The sequence below is a fragment of the Pyxicephalus adspersus genome, chromosome 6 (genome assembly GCF_032062135.1).
Source record: "Pyxicephalus adspersus chromosome 6, UCB_Pads_2.0, whole genome shotgun sequence".
Taxonomy (NCBI): Eukaryota; Metazoa; Chordata; class Amphibia; order Anura; family Pyxicephalidae; genus Pyxicephalus; species Pyxicephalus adspersus.
The window spans coordinates 92923113-92937066 of record NC_092863.1 but is presented as its reverse complement, the minus strand read 5'-3'; the positions used below and the strand labels follow the sequence as shown (position 1 = coordinate 92937066).

Here is a 13954-nt window from a genome sequence, read left to right as displayed (position 1 = left end):
ATAGCATAGCTTTGCCTTTGCATTAGTAATCAAAAACCCTCAAAAAAGCAGTAAAAATGTTTTTTGTATTGAACTCATCAACAAACAATATTGTATGTCGTTTTGATATAATTACCTACATCTCAGAGACAGTGGTCATGTTTATGAAACTGAAAAAGTTCGGCTCTGCAACACCAACCTATTGTGTTAAAGAAATTTAGGAGAAACATCCCAGGTATCTTAAAAACGGGAACTGGTAACCACGTGCAACTTTTATAACTCTTACTGGAAGAAATCTTTATTCATCAAGCTTTGCCCAGATTGTAATTGAAACAGCGACTCATACCAACTCAATATTTTTTAAATTGGCTCTTATGTATTAAAAACAAATCTATATCTATAAAATGTTGGCAGAAATATGTTGATTAAATTTTTTGACCTGTACCAACAATTGCCTCATCCTAATGTAAGCTATCCTGTCTGAATTGTTGGCTTAGGTCATTTTTGCAGACAAATGGTTTCTTTTGCAAGATTTACATAGAGAGAGACAGTGCAGAACAAAGGTTTAAGTGTAAATAGTTGAGATCTGTCTCCAGTAGCCACAGACTTGACTCTGGTATGTCTAACCCTGACACCAGTAGTGACGTCACTACTGGTGCCAAGAAGGGAAGAGAGAAATACGGGTCTGTGGCCGCCTAAGAAGTGAGTTTTTTACAGGTATGTGAATCTCTGCAGCTCTGCTCTGCATATAGATAAATAGAAAGGGGAACAAGGACACAATATAAACACCTCTCGGACCTGTGACAAGGCGAAGATCTAAGCAAAAACCTGGATTTTTTTCTTATGGCGTTTTAGGGACAAAAAAATCTTGCTTTATACTCAGGTATATCCAGTATGTAGTCCTGACTTCTGAACTCTGTATGCTTTTTTGTGTTTTACAACTTGTCCTAAGTGTTTATCTTAACAGTTGCCCATAGCTGTGTAGTTTGCCACTAAATACATTCTTCTTTCAATGTATACAATGGGCCCGATGTATTAAAGCTCTGTAAGACTGAAGAAGATAGACTAGCCCAATGTTTGGTCATATCTGCAGGCAACATGAAGCTCCTGCAAGGATGTATTTTTTATTGGACCCACTGGATCACCCAGGTTCCCCCATGATAGTCTATCTTCTCCAGTCATGGAAAGCTTTATTAAATCAGGAGTTTGCATGGAGTTTGCAGGTTCTCCCCGTGTTTGCGTGAGTTTCCCCGGGTACTCCGGTTTCCCCCCACATTCCAAAAATATGCAGTTAGGTAATTGGCTTCCCCCAAAATTAACCTTAGACTGTATTAATAACATATGACTATGGTTGGACATTAGTCATGGAAAGCTTTATTAAATCCGGCCCATTATGTAGTCTCAAACTTTTTAAACTATTTAACCATGTTCATTTAAGCAGTGGCCAACAGTCACCACAACTTAGCCATGACCATTTTTCAGCTTGGCATGCTTTCTAAACTGAACCAAAATAGAAAGGTTTGACAGTCCTATTCATTAAATTGAATGTCAAAAAAGTGAAATGGACAACCTGGAAGCATGAGCTGTTAAAGCCAAGGGATACCAGAAAAGCTTTACATTGCAACCTTTATTTCATAAAAGACTAGGAAATGCATACATACAGTGCATGAATGAGAATAGCCAGCCTATGACAGAACATGATATTTTCAGGATCACCAAATAAAAATTTAGGAAACAAACCCTCAAAAAAATAAAACGATTGCATCTAAGGTCTAGTAAGCTGCAATATATTACATTTTAGTTTCTAGATTTAGGTACACATTCGGCTTTGCATTTTAAAATTGCTGGTAACAGTTAAAAAATGCCTAATCTTCATTATTAGGATTGGTGTCAGGGGTTACAAAATGTCACATACTTTAACAACACATTTAAATGGTATGTTTCCACTAAAACCATAGTAATGAGGGACACAAGGAAAGTTGATATGTGTGCTTTAGATTAGAAGTTTGTTCCTTGTGATCTGGAGATTCCACCCATTTGGTCTTTCTCCAGAATCACATAAAGCTGTATAGACAGACAGAGATTTGCTGTGTTGGGGACGACATTTTATGAGATCGCAGACATCTAAAGCTCTACTTATGACTACAAATCCATAATTAAGTACAGCCAACTTAATATTCACAGACACTGGCATCTGATACATTGGTGGACTCCAACACCCCCAGAGGATTAGTGAGGCTGAACTCGGTCAGGCTGAGTTGTCAAACAGACATCAGGAGCTAGGGGCTCTCCCTGTCTGCTGGTATCTCTGTTCTACGGATATAATTTATAATACGGCTGTACATGACCCTTGCTTTCTAACTTTTCTGTGTTCTGAAAAGTGTTGGAGTTGAACCGATGCCCTTGATTGGTAGCTGAAGTTATTAAGGATATAAGTTTTCAGGTGACTTAGGTCTCTTCCTTGGGTTTTATGCCATTCACTTTTCTAGAACTAAAATTCATCCCAATACATGGCATGACCTAAACTCAAATACTTTTTGCATTCATCAATGAATAACATAAGTACAATATTCTACAAGTGCTAGCTCTTCTCTATCAAATACTATATGCTTCGCCTTCTTTTAAATTGAATATAGTCCTTTTCATTTTTCAGTTCTATTGAACAGAGAGTAGTAGTCTCATACCCTAAGGCATGGGTCGGCAAACTTTTATGGCCACTAGGCCATTTCATGGGTGTGCGGGAGCACACTTGGCCGGACTCTGAGTCTCGCCCTAATCGCTCTGCCCACCACCAGGGAACGCCCCCTGAAGTGAAATCCCTCTCCCTACATTGCGGAGGAGAGGGATTTCCCTTCAGGGAGTGTTCCCTATTTATCGCGGCAGTGAAAGTATCAACGCCGGCTGCGGTAAATAGGGGAGAAACAGCAAGGAGGTGGCACCAGAGCTCCGGTAGTTCCTAACGCCCCCTGCCGGCATCCCGCGACTCCGGAGCCGCCGGTTGCCGGTCAGCATTCGGCCGGATCGGCCAGAGGGTGTTAGGCTGAAACGAACTACCGGCAAGGCCGTATCTGGCCTAAAGGCCGGAGTTTGCCGACCCTTGTCCTAAGGAATTCAAATGCCAACCCCTTGTATACAAAGTATCTTTTCTTTTTGAATGAACCCAATAGCAAAGGGAGTTTTTAAGGCAAAGGAAAGTATACAAAACAATTTATTATTGAAGCATAAAGAATTTACATGCAAAATGTCCATTCTCAAAAAGCCAAAGTTTCCCCAAACTATCATTAGGGTTCAAAAGTCCATGATCCAAGTATAAACCATGAATGTTTGTCTCAGTTCCTGACATGTCACGCCATAAAGACTTCTTCAGGGGAAGTTAGTTGAGAAAACAAATTTTGGAAAAGAGTATAATGTAACACATAAATAATAAGTGCGTATAAATTAAAATATCCTCAAAATTATGTCTAATAATAACAAATTACTATAACTGCAAAAGACAAGTGAATGTTACCCTTCAATGTTCAAGATCTGAAAAAAAGTTAGAGAGTTTTGAGTGGACTTCGTGGAGGGTTGATCCCCAATAAGTTTAATTCTATTTTCTAAATTGTTCTTCAGCAGTATTAAGAGCTTTACTTTTAAATGTTGCTCCCCACTGTCTGTATGGACAGTTCAGTTATTTACTAAGCTAAAAACCAAAATATCTCCTACTAAGAGGATATTTACCTTTGCTACAATTATTGTACACATCATTGTAATGTATATTTTTTAATATACATGCATACCTTGTAATTATGTATAGAAATAAAGAAATATTTGTAGGTTGTGCTTTCTGCATAATACACTTTCTAGATTATTTGGGTGTCATCCTCAGAGATGTTCTCCCTCCCTTCTTCTTATCACAATAGACAGAAATAATAAAGAATCATTAAATGGCACTGTGGACAAAAAACAAATTTTAGAATAAAAACTAAACCAGAAGCTAGGTTTGCTCAAAAGTGAGACGCTTCTACCTATCTGGTGCACACAAGGAATCAATAACTAATGTCCTTTTCTTTTATGTGTATTTGTAAAAAAAATTGTATACATGTAGTAAAATCAGATACCTTGTTTTCATTGCTTGTTTGTGAATTGGAACATCAGAGGAGAAAATATAATTGTCTGAGGATAATGCCTTGACAGCCATACATTCAATGGTTTCTATCAATCTCCATCAGCTGTGTTTAATGTGGTTGACCTGCATGTAGTTCAACACTGAAGGCCAAGCTTTGGAATGATACCTAGGTATCTGGCATTGTCTGGCCTTTGCAGCATGAAGTCCCAGGTTTGAATCTCGGCCAGGACACTATCTGCATGGAGTTTGCATGTTCTCCCCGTGTTTGCGTGAGTTTCCCCGGGTACTCCTATTTCCTCCCACATTCCAAAAACTTGCAGCTAGGTCATTTTCTTCCCCCTAAAATTAACCTTAGACTGTATTAATAACATTTGACTATGGTGGGACATTAGATTGTGATGGACAACCCTTTGAGGGCCAGCCAGTGACACGACTAAGGCTTTGCGCTTCATAATATGTTGGCGCTATATGAATACAAGATTATAATAATACAAATTACTTGGTTACTTGGGAAATTTTTCAGGTCATGGCATAAATTGCCCAAACATAATTACTTTTTTATTGCAGCTCTGATTTTATGCATAAATCAGCAAACAAGACATAATTAAACAATGCCATTATAGTTGCAAATGCAACAATGCTATTTTAATGCTGTATTCTCAAATAACACACATTCAGGTATTTATATAGTGCTGATACATAACACAGCACAACACATAACCCATAGTCATGTCACTAATTGTTCCTCAGTAAGGCACACAATCCAATGTCCCTACCATAGTCATGTCATAATGAAGGCCATCTTGGAGAGGAAGCCAATATTTTTGGTTTTTGGGATGTGGGTTATGTGCTTGCCACTTAACCACCTAATTTTGTTTGTATGTTTTCAGTGTTCCAAATTTCTGACCAAATCAGGAATTTGGAGATAAAGGGGTGCACTGATCCTCATTAGTTTCTATTACAGATGACAGAGATATCCCTGCTATACAACAACTGTACAACTTTTCTACTCTACACTTAAGCACCAGAGTTTGGTCACTGTCCCACCCCCAGCATGCAATTAATAAGCAGCACTTGGCTGATAAAGTCATTATTATTGCACCATTTTCATAAAGCTCCCAGTAATAAAATATTAGGTCTGTGGATTGCAATACAGCCTTACTAGCTCACAGTGCAACCCCTACTCCCCCGTTCTGATATTTTGCTGTGCAGGAAATTACAGAAACCAATTTACACATGCTTTTTAAGATTTAACATTACATGTAACGCAAAAGTGTACAAATCAATGTGAAAATTCATTGTCAGCCAAATCTAGGACAATTTCAGAAACTAGGAAACAGAAGGACCTTTACAACTCATATACATATATTTTTGGAACTGTCTATGCTTATTTGTGGAGTTATATATAAGACTATTATCAGTTCATTTGAGTGGTTAATTTTACTGCTTTTACTTTACTTTTACTTAAGGCACTAACAAAAGATAATTTTTTTACTTTTACTCTTCACACATTTAAATGATCTATATCCCCAGAATTAGAATTTGTTCTATATGAATGGCCCTTGGCCTGTAGCGTGGAAGGCAGACGATATGGTCATTGTGCTTTGTCACATTTCATTGACACTGCCAGCCCCTGCCAGAGGATCTGAGCGTAAGTGATACAGCCGGGATAATCCAGCTAGCATCCCCCTCTGAAGACATGTGTTTGATAGATATGAATGTTGTATGGAGCCACAAAGTCCGCATGGTTTTATGTCTGACATTGAGGCTGAACATTTCAGTTTCGGATGGTCATACTATAACCAAACCATGAGCTTTATTCTGTCTGCCACGTTCCCTTAAGGTGAACCATTCCCATAAAAAAACTTTTTTCTCCCTTTAATCAAATACATCATACGTAAAGTTTATGCAAAAACTTTTCTATTTCAAATAAAGTGGGGAAAGTTGTGTATTCTTTTCGACCCTTTGCTGCCTTTCCTGTTAGGGAAATTTCCCAATTAGATTAAAAAGTGAGGGGGAATGGACAAGTGTCCCCTTCAAGAAATAAGTAAGCAGCTGGAGGGATGGTGTACTACAAATTAATTTAGGAGGGGTGACTGGGGTGGATTAGTGTTCATTTATATAAATGTGCAGCTGTCCTTTAACTCTATTTCTGTTCTATCACCTATAGCTGACCACACTTGTAACAATCTGATTCTCCAATCTTTATACAATCTCTAGTTATCATATATTAGTAGTGTGAGGGTAAGCACAAACCATACAATTCCAATCAAACCGGTTGTTGCTGAAAAGCTTTTGTAGCTCCAGAGGAAATTGTACAGATCATGGGAATGGATGGATGGAGGGTCATGTGGGTGTTTGTTAGATAGATGTAGGAAATTATCAGTACAATAGAGATTTTGTATCCAGCTATATTTTTTCAATTTTTCCACTTGAGTATTGCAATATTATTTTTAGTGATTATTGGTCCAATTGGTGGTCCAATTAATACGTATTCATGTATTTAAATCATGTGCATCCATTTTTTTTATCCACACATGTAGCCACATTGGCCAGTTATATTTAAATACTGTACTAAAATTAAACATTGCAGTTTTTAGAATACCAAATAAAACACAAGGCTGAACCCTAGGCAGATTTAAAGACAAAGAGAGATTCAGCTCTGCATTCATTAATACATTTTTTTTACTGTAAGCAGTTTAAATATCTGGATGAAGCCCTTTATATATATATAAGATATATAAGCCTTTTACAGAACGCAATTAGGCTTTGTGTTTAAATACAAATAACACAAACACAGCCTGCTTTGGAATAAGCTGCAGTGCATTTAGGAATGTATTAGTGCAATGCAAATGGTGCAGTCTCTTTGATTGTGCCAGGGTGTAAATTGCTTTGCTTTAATACAATTGCAGCATGCAAAGCAACATGACAGCATACATGGAGACTCCTGAAATGCTTTCATTTGAAAGCCCCTAAAAAACTCTTTTAAAGCGCATCTCTAACTTTTCTGAGAAAAAAGAATGCTTTCTTGGTAGATCTCCATTGCAAGGTTTTTAAAACAGTTTTACAGAGACCAACCTACCCATTTTCTTTCTCAGAGTTTGATGTAGGCTTTACTATACTGTTTTGTAAGCTGATGGTTTATTAGGACAGTTTACTTTTATTATAGTACATAAGAATTACAACTGTTAATAAAAAAGGAACAGCCCTGGTATCCCTTTAGCACAAACATGAATTATCTTTGGGACAAACTAACCCTCCACCAACTGACCCAACACCCTCTGTCTAACTGAATGTTGACCTAAAAAAATCCTAACTTTACTTAAAGGAGAACTAGACCTGAATAAAAAGAAAACTTGCAAGAAAGCAGGTTCTTTAAAAGGAACACTTTATGCCTCTTCTGCATTAAAATAAACTTACTTAACCCCCCCCCTATTTCCTTTCCTTAATATATGAATAAGTAAATTTGTTTATGGATCGCAAGTATTTTATTATTTCAACATTTATCTCTAAACTACTTCTGCTACTGCTACTGGTCTGCAATATAGCTTAATATCTAGCATGGCTGAATATGTTCCTGCTATTATTGTATTGTGTCCTGGATCTTGTAACATTTTATTTCTTGCTTCCTTATATGTTTACAATAAAGTTTAATAATTACATACAAAGAACAAACCTACCTGTCTGTTTGAAATATTTAAAGCGTACCTAAACTCAAAAATTTCACTTTACATAAAAAGGTAGACAACCCTTTTATGTAAGGTTAAATTTCTGTTGTTTTTTTTTTTTTTTTTAGTGCAACACCTTTTTTTTAATAAAAAGGGTTCAGCGCCGCCCCTTATCAACCCCCAGTCCTCTTCTAGGTTCAAGGCCAGACCAAAATGTCCTAATTCCTGTACATGTGCGTGGAGGTTAGTTTATTTCTGGCCTGTTGGGATTGCGCACTACTTAATATAGAGAAGATTTCAAACAAGCAGGTAATTTTAAGGAGACATAGTCTGTCCCTTCTGCGGAAAAAAAAAGTGTCTTTGAATTTTTAAGCTTTGTTCCACTTTATTGAAAGCCATTGAGTGACACTTGTATTGACTGTCCAGTGACAGGGTCTTCTCACCATTCAGAAGAGGTGTTATGTCAATACCAGAGGGAGCCATCCAGGACAGCACTGGAACAGCAAACCCCCACGCCCAGCAATGTCATTGGCATGGAACCTAAACCCGGTAAGTATATTTTTTTTGCACCAGGTAGCAAAAATTAAAGCTTGCAGGATAAGTTATTCTGGGGGCTGGAGATTGTGGTAAATCTTTGGAGAGGTTGGGAAACTTTAATTTTTGCCCAGATAGCGAGTTTGCAAAACGTTTACTACTGGTTTCAGACTGAAATAGAAAAATAGCATCTAACAACTTTAAAATAAATAAAAAACTACAGTTTGTGCAGGAATTATGGTAAAATTATAACGCCTTTCCCTTTCCATATATTTTAAATATAAAATTATATTTTGGTTTCAATAGGTATAATAGACAAAGCAGAGAGATAAGGGTTATTTTATTCAATCTTTTTTAAGGAAAACTGAATCTGTTATAGGGAAAACTAAAAACGGTAAAATTCTTAGCTACTATGGAGGTCTAAAGAGCTTAGGCAGCCCTTCACATTTTTCTTCTTTCCAGGGAAAATAAATCAGATCAGTGTACTTAGGAGGAAAGGAGGGCGACCCTCTAACTGTAATATTTGCTTATGATCCAGCCTCCCTCAAAGGCTTAATCCAGTGCAGGTCATAGAGCAATAAATCAACATTCTGCTGCCGCCAGTAATTGTCTACCATTATGTATTGTGCATTGTCAGGACTTGTTTCAATTTTAGCACATAACATATTATTTCCATATACTTTATCATTTGCTTTGTTTTAATCCGTAAAGTGAATGAAAAAAAATCACAGATTTGATTAGATTCAATCCAGGGTAGTCTCTAGCTTGGTTCAGAAGTCAGTTGGGTAGAAGGACAGGGTAAGGTAAATGCAGGGTAGAGGCTGTTTTCATTGTTAATGCAGGTATGTTGTGTTTTTAATGTGAAAGTGTAGTTCATCTACCCTTGCATAGCATTTTTGCACATTATGACAGACTCACCTGGCTGTTTAGCTATCTCAAGCAATCATTTTTCATGACACAAGAGAGCTGCAGCTTCCCCCTCTCCCCTTTGGGGCTTCTCTCTTCTCCAGATGCAATAGAGTTTGACCTGCCTGGAATACCCTTTATGTTATGTACTCAAGTAACCTACTAGGAGTGTTTCCCGATTGGAACCTATACTTGTCATATTTACAACTGCTATATCAGATGCACAGGTACCCCTAAAAAAGCCCTCGTTCGGGTGAAACGCGTCGGGTTCGTCTTTCTCCGGCTATGCATCACCTCACTACTATACCGTTCATGTGTTTGCAGTTGATATACTGAACTTTCTACATTCATGACGTAGGTTACCTTTCTAGTACAAATAGGATGGCAAGTTTCCCACTCTGCGCCATCTAAACTCATGTTATTATGCACATTTGATTTTGCACCACTATGAATATGTAATCTATGAGTGTTAACACTGAATACAATTAGCACTATTGCCTATAAAAAAAGTGTCCATTTTGGTTTTTGCATCAGATCAAAAATACAGGGAAAACTTTTTAAAGGTTATATTTGTTCTGATAACTGCTGTCCTAATGGGCAATTTCATCTATTTGTAGAGATTTATGAACATGGAAAATATCACCAATGGGACACAGGTTGCAATAAAAGGTTTGTTTTACCTATCCTCCACCCTACTTAATAAAATGAAAAATGATTTTGTGCCATACTTGATTTCTGTATCCTTTCTGGACAGATTTTCCTTATCTTCTGTCCTGTTGAGCAAACAGACGATGGAGAAGAATCTCCTGAATGGGCTCATAGATTACAATAAAAGTAATAACAATTAACATTTCTTTCATAATTTCTGTTTTTCTTTGTTATGTAAAACCTAAAATGCAAAATATTTTTAGGGTGGGGGAATATTCCATAATTATTTTATCTTGCTGCTCTTTGTGAGTTTAGAAAAAAAAAACATAAAACCATTTAATGGACAGACTCACTATCAAAACACTTTAAATAACTTTTGTATCACTCCAAAATATAGCTCACTGGGAGTTCCATTGATAAGACCCGCGCATTTACAATGGGGACAGAGCTAGACCGTGATAATCCGCAAAGCATCCTGCACTAAACTCGGGATGAAGGACAAATGCTCTTCAAGCTCTACATGAAACAATACAATGTGATTCGGTCAAATATAGAACTTAATGGGCTAAAGATCTAAATGATGTATTTATATGAAATGATACAGAAAAGACATCAATATATATGGTGTTTCCAACATCCTACATTGGAAAAAGACTTTCCTTTTAGATTTGGATGTTCTCCCACTCAAAAATTTGCTAATATGTTTCAACAAACAGATAATTTGTGGTATTAGTTTATTAAAGCTCTCCAAGGCTGGAGAAGATACACTTTCATCAATGAACCCGGGTGATCCAGCAAACCTGGAATGGGCCTGGTCCAGGATTGAAAACATTTGCTAACAAATAACAAATGACTTTAAAATTCTATTCCAGGTTTGCTGGATCACCCAGATTCACTAATGAAAGTGTATCCTCTCCAGCCTTGGAGAGCTTTAATAAACCCGGCCCAGCGTATCAAAGGAGAGGAACTATAAACAAATATTTTAGGACAAGGTATTGTGTAAAGAACTCTAATTGGAAGTAATTGTAAAGAACTCTAACCTAAATGTTGGATTCACACTTTTGCTCTGTTTTAGTTGACGCATTTATTTTGCATGCTAACATGTTTTGTGTTGAATGGGCTGCCAACAGAAAGAAAGGCAAATGACTGTCTTTAAAAAAAAAAAAAGCCAGTTGCACTATATAGCATGTGTGTGTTGTGGTGAATGGTACATTAGGTCTGTTTGAAGGAATTGAACAAGAACATGTCCAAAACAGCAGGTTATGTGGGATGTCCCTGGTATGAGGTGGTTAGTATCTACAACAAGTTGTCCAAGGTAACGATAGACTGGCACAAGGTCATACTCACCCAAAGCTTATTAATGTATGTGGGGTGGGGTCTAACTTGTTGGGTCTGATACCACAAAAATGCACAAATTGCTGAAAAACTTAATTCTGGCCATAAGTGAAAGCCTGCTGTGCATGTGTCTGACCACCCGCAGACCAGTCATGTGGTCACTTATGCCCACAATGCCCATGCTGACCCCTGTTCACCATCAAAATCAATTACAGTAGGTATATAATCATCAAAATAGACCCTGGAGCAAAGCAAGGCAAAGGAAGGTAACATTGTCCAATTAATTTGTCCTATTTTTGATGCAGATGGATGACCAGGCACGTTTGTATCGCTTACCAATCCTTGATGGACCAGAACTGCTTAATAGGACCTACACAATATGGGGAGGTGACCAGGCTGTGTTGGCCAACTAAAACAGAGAAAAAGTGAAGTCACCAGCCTGACTGTGTGGTGTGGCATCATGGCATGAACATCTCATGATTAGATAGAAATAAAAAAATTCTTTAGCAGGTAAAACATCTTTTGTGTATGTATTTACTGTGTATACTCAAATATACACCAATCCAAATATGAAGCATGGCACACATTTGTACCTGAGAATAAAGGAAAATGCTTAGACTCTAGTATAAACCTAGGGCACAAAATGCACCCATCCCTGCTAGCATTCAAAAGAGTAATCAAAAGAAATGCCACTAAAATGAAGGTGAATAAATAAATCCATGAGGTGTTATTTAAAACATTTTTGTTAACCGGAAAAACTAAAATGTTGCGGGCATAATCTGTATATATTGTCCCCTCTTTTTTACAGGTTAAAGTATTTTGTACTTGGGTATTATGAGTCATTTGCTCCTAAAGCAGACCTATCACCAAAATTTGTACTTTATATAAAAGGTCCTGCCCCTGTACAAAGCATTGGTCAGACCACATCTGGAATATGCCGTCCAGTTTTGGGCATTGTGGAATTGGAGAGAGTGCAGAGAAGGGCAACTAAACTAATAAAAGGAATGGAGGAACTCAGTTATGAGGAGAGATTAGCTGAACTGAATCCATTCTCCCTTGAGAAGAGACGTATAAGGGGGGATATGATCATCCTGTATAAATATATAAACTGTCCATATAGAGAACTCTCTTCCCAATTATTCACTTTGAGATCATTACAAAGAACAAGAAGGCATTTTTTTGCATCTGGAGGAAAAGAAGTTTAAGCTCCAGATAAGGAAGGGATTCTTCACTGTAAGGTCTGTGAAAATGTGGAATCAGCTCCGTCAGGAAGTAGTTTCAGCAACTACTATAGATTGCTTTAGGAAAAAGCTGGATGTTTTTCTAGAAGCACAGAATATAACTGGGTATTAAGGCTTTAAAGTAAAAATAACAGAGATCTGTTGATCAAGAGAACATCCGATTGCCTCATGGAATCAGGAAGGAATTTTTTTCCCCTGTTGAAAGCAAATTGTACCAGGGTTTTTTTTTGTTTGCTTTCCTCTGGATCAACTATGTCTATAGGGTTTTATATCTGGGATATGTTTTTTTCTCTAGGGGTTGAACTTGATTGCGTTGTGTCTTTTTTCAAACTGACTTACTATATAACCCTTATATATAAAGTAAATGGCGGTAAGACTGAAAGGGAGAGCAGAGCCCCTGAAATACTATACTTACTTACACCTATCCCAGAAGACCTAAGGCTTTAACCCCACAATAGAAAAAAGTGCTGATCTCTTGCATGTACAGTGAGGTCAGTGCTCTGTTTTTTCACTTGAAGGAGGATGCATAACCCAGTCTTGCACCTGCACAGTGTGAAATCGGGTGACATAGGCAGAGAAAGAAAGAGGAAAATGTGGGACCTATTAAGGTCAGGTGTGGACTGATCAGGGACTCTGTGAAAGTAAAGGTATGATCTATTGTTCATTTTTGCCCACACAAAGTGTGTAACAAACTCATGCCTCTTGTCTTTAATGGCAAAAGTTTGTTACACACTTTACACAAGGACACAGCTCCATCTACTGATGTGATCTAAGTATAATCCAAAATTCCTTATCTAATGGCGTTGGAAAAATCTTGATTTATACTTAGATACTTAAGACTTAGATACTAAACTGTTAAATCAGCATTAAAATACCTAAACAATTAAATGAATCCGTTTATAAATGAATTTGTATTTAACAGTGAGCTGTTAAATCCTTTAGCAGTCCTTTGCTGGCAACAATTTAGTTATTATACTATATATTGATTGCAACTTTTATGGATAACTAGCAAGGTTGGCATCACTTTCTATACTGCTGTGTATACATATACATATGTTTTGTGTAAGTGTCCATATTTATTCATAGGTGTGTATGTTTATGTAACTGGTTTATTTAAATAGCATAGTATTCTTGAGTCGGTATATATCCCAGATATATTTGTGTTCAATTTTGAGATAACAGGTCAAAAAAGGGCCCAGCAACACTTGTTTGAACTTCAGAAAGCCCCTGTATAAAGATACCACCAGGTCCAAAGTTCCAGTCCAGATAGTAAGTCCCATTAGCCAAACCAATGCATGACTTCCTATGCCATTGACTGGTGGCTGGAGGATTAGGAAAGATTAGCATGTCTGCATTAGCTCTTTGTAGGCTGACCTAACACAACAGTCCTTGCGCCATAGATACCAGCAAATATGCAGACTCCAAATGGCACACAGCTGTTTCAGATCCACTATGACATAAGACTAAGGTCTGAAGAGCCATTAGATAGAACATCTAAATATAGTGTGACAGTATAACAATGATCAAGCAACAAC

The 13954-nt window shown here is 37.3% G+C and overlaps 1 long non-coding RNA gene across 1 annotated transcript; it reads left to right on the top strand.

Annotated features, from left to right (window-relative positions):
- Positions 1 to 638: 638 nt before the first annotated feature.
- LOC140332614 (uncharacterized) lies at positions 639 to 11656 on the top strand. Its single transcript, XR_011921199.1, has 4 exons — positions 639 to 696; positions 8182 to 8304; positions 9813 to 9864; positions 11484 to 11656. It is a non-coding gene; the product is annotated as an uncharacterized lncRNA (long non-coding RNA).
- The last annotated feature ends 2298 nt before the right edge of the window (positions 11657 to 13954 follow it).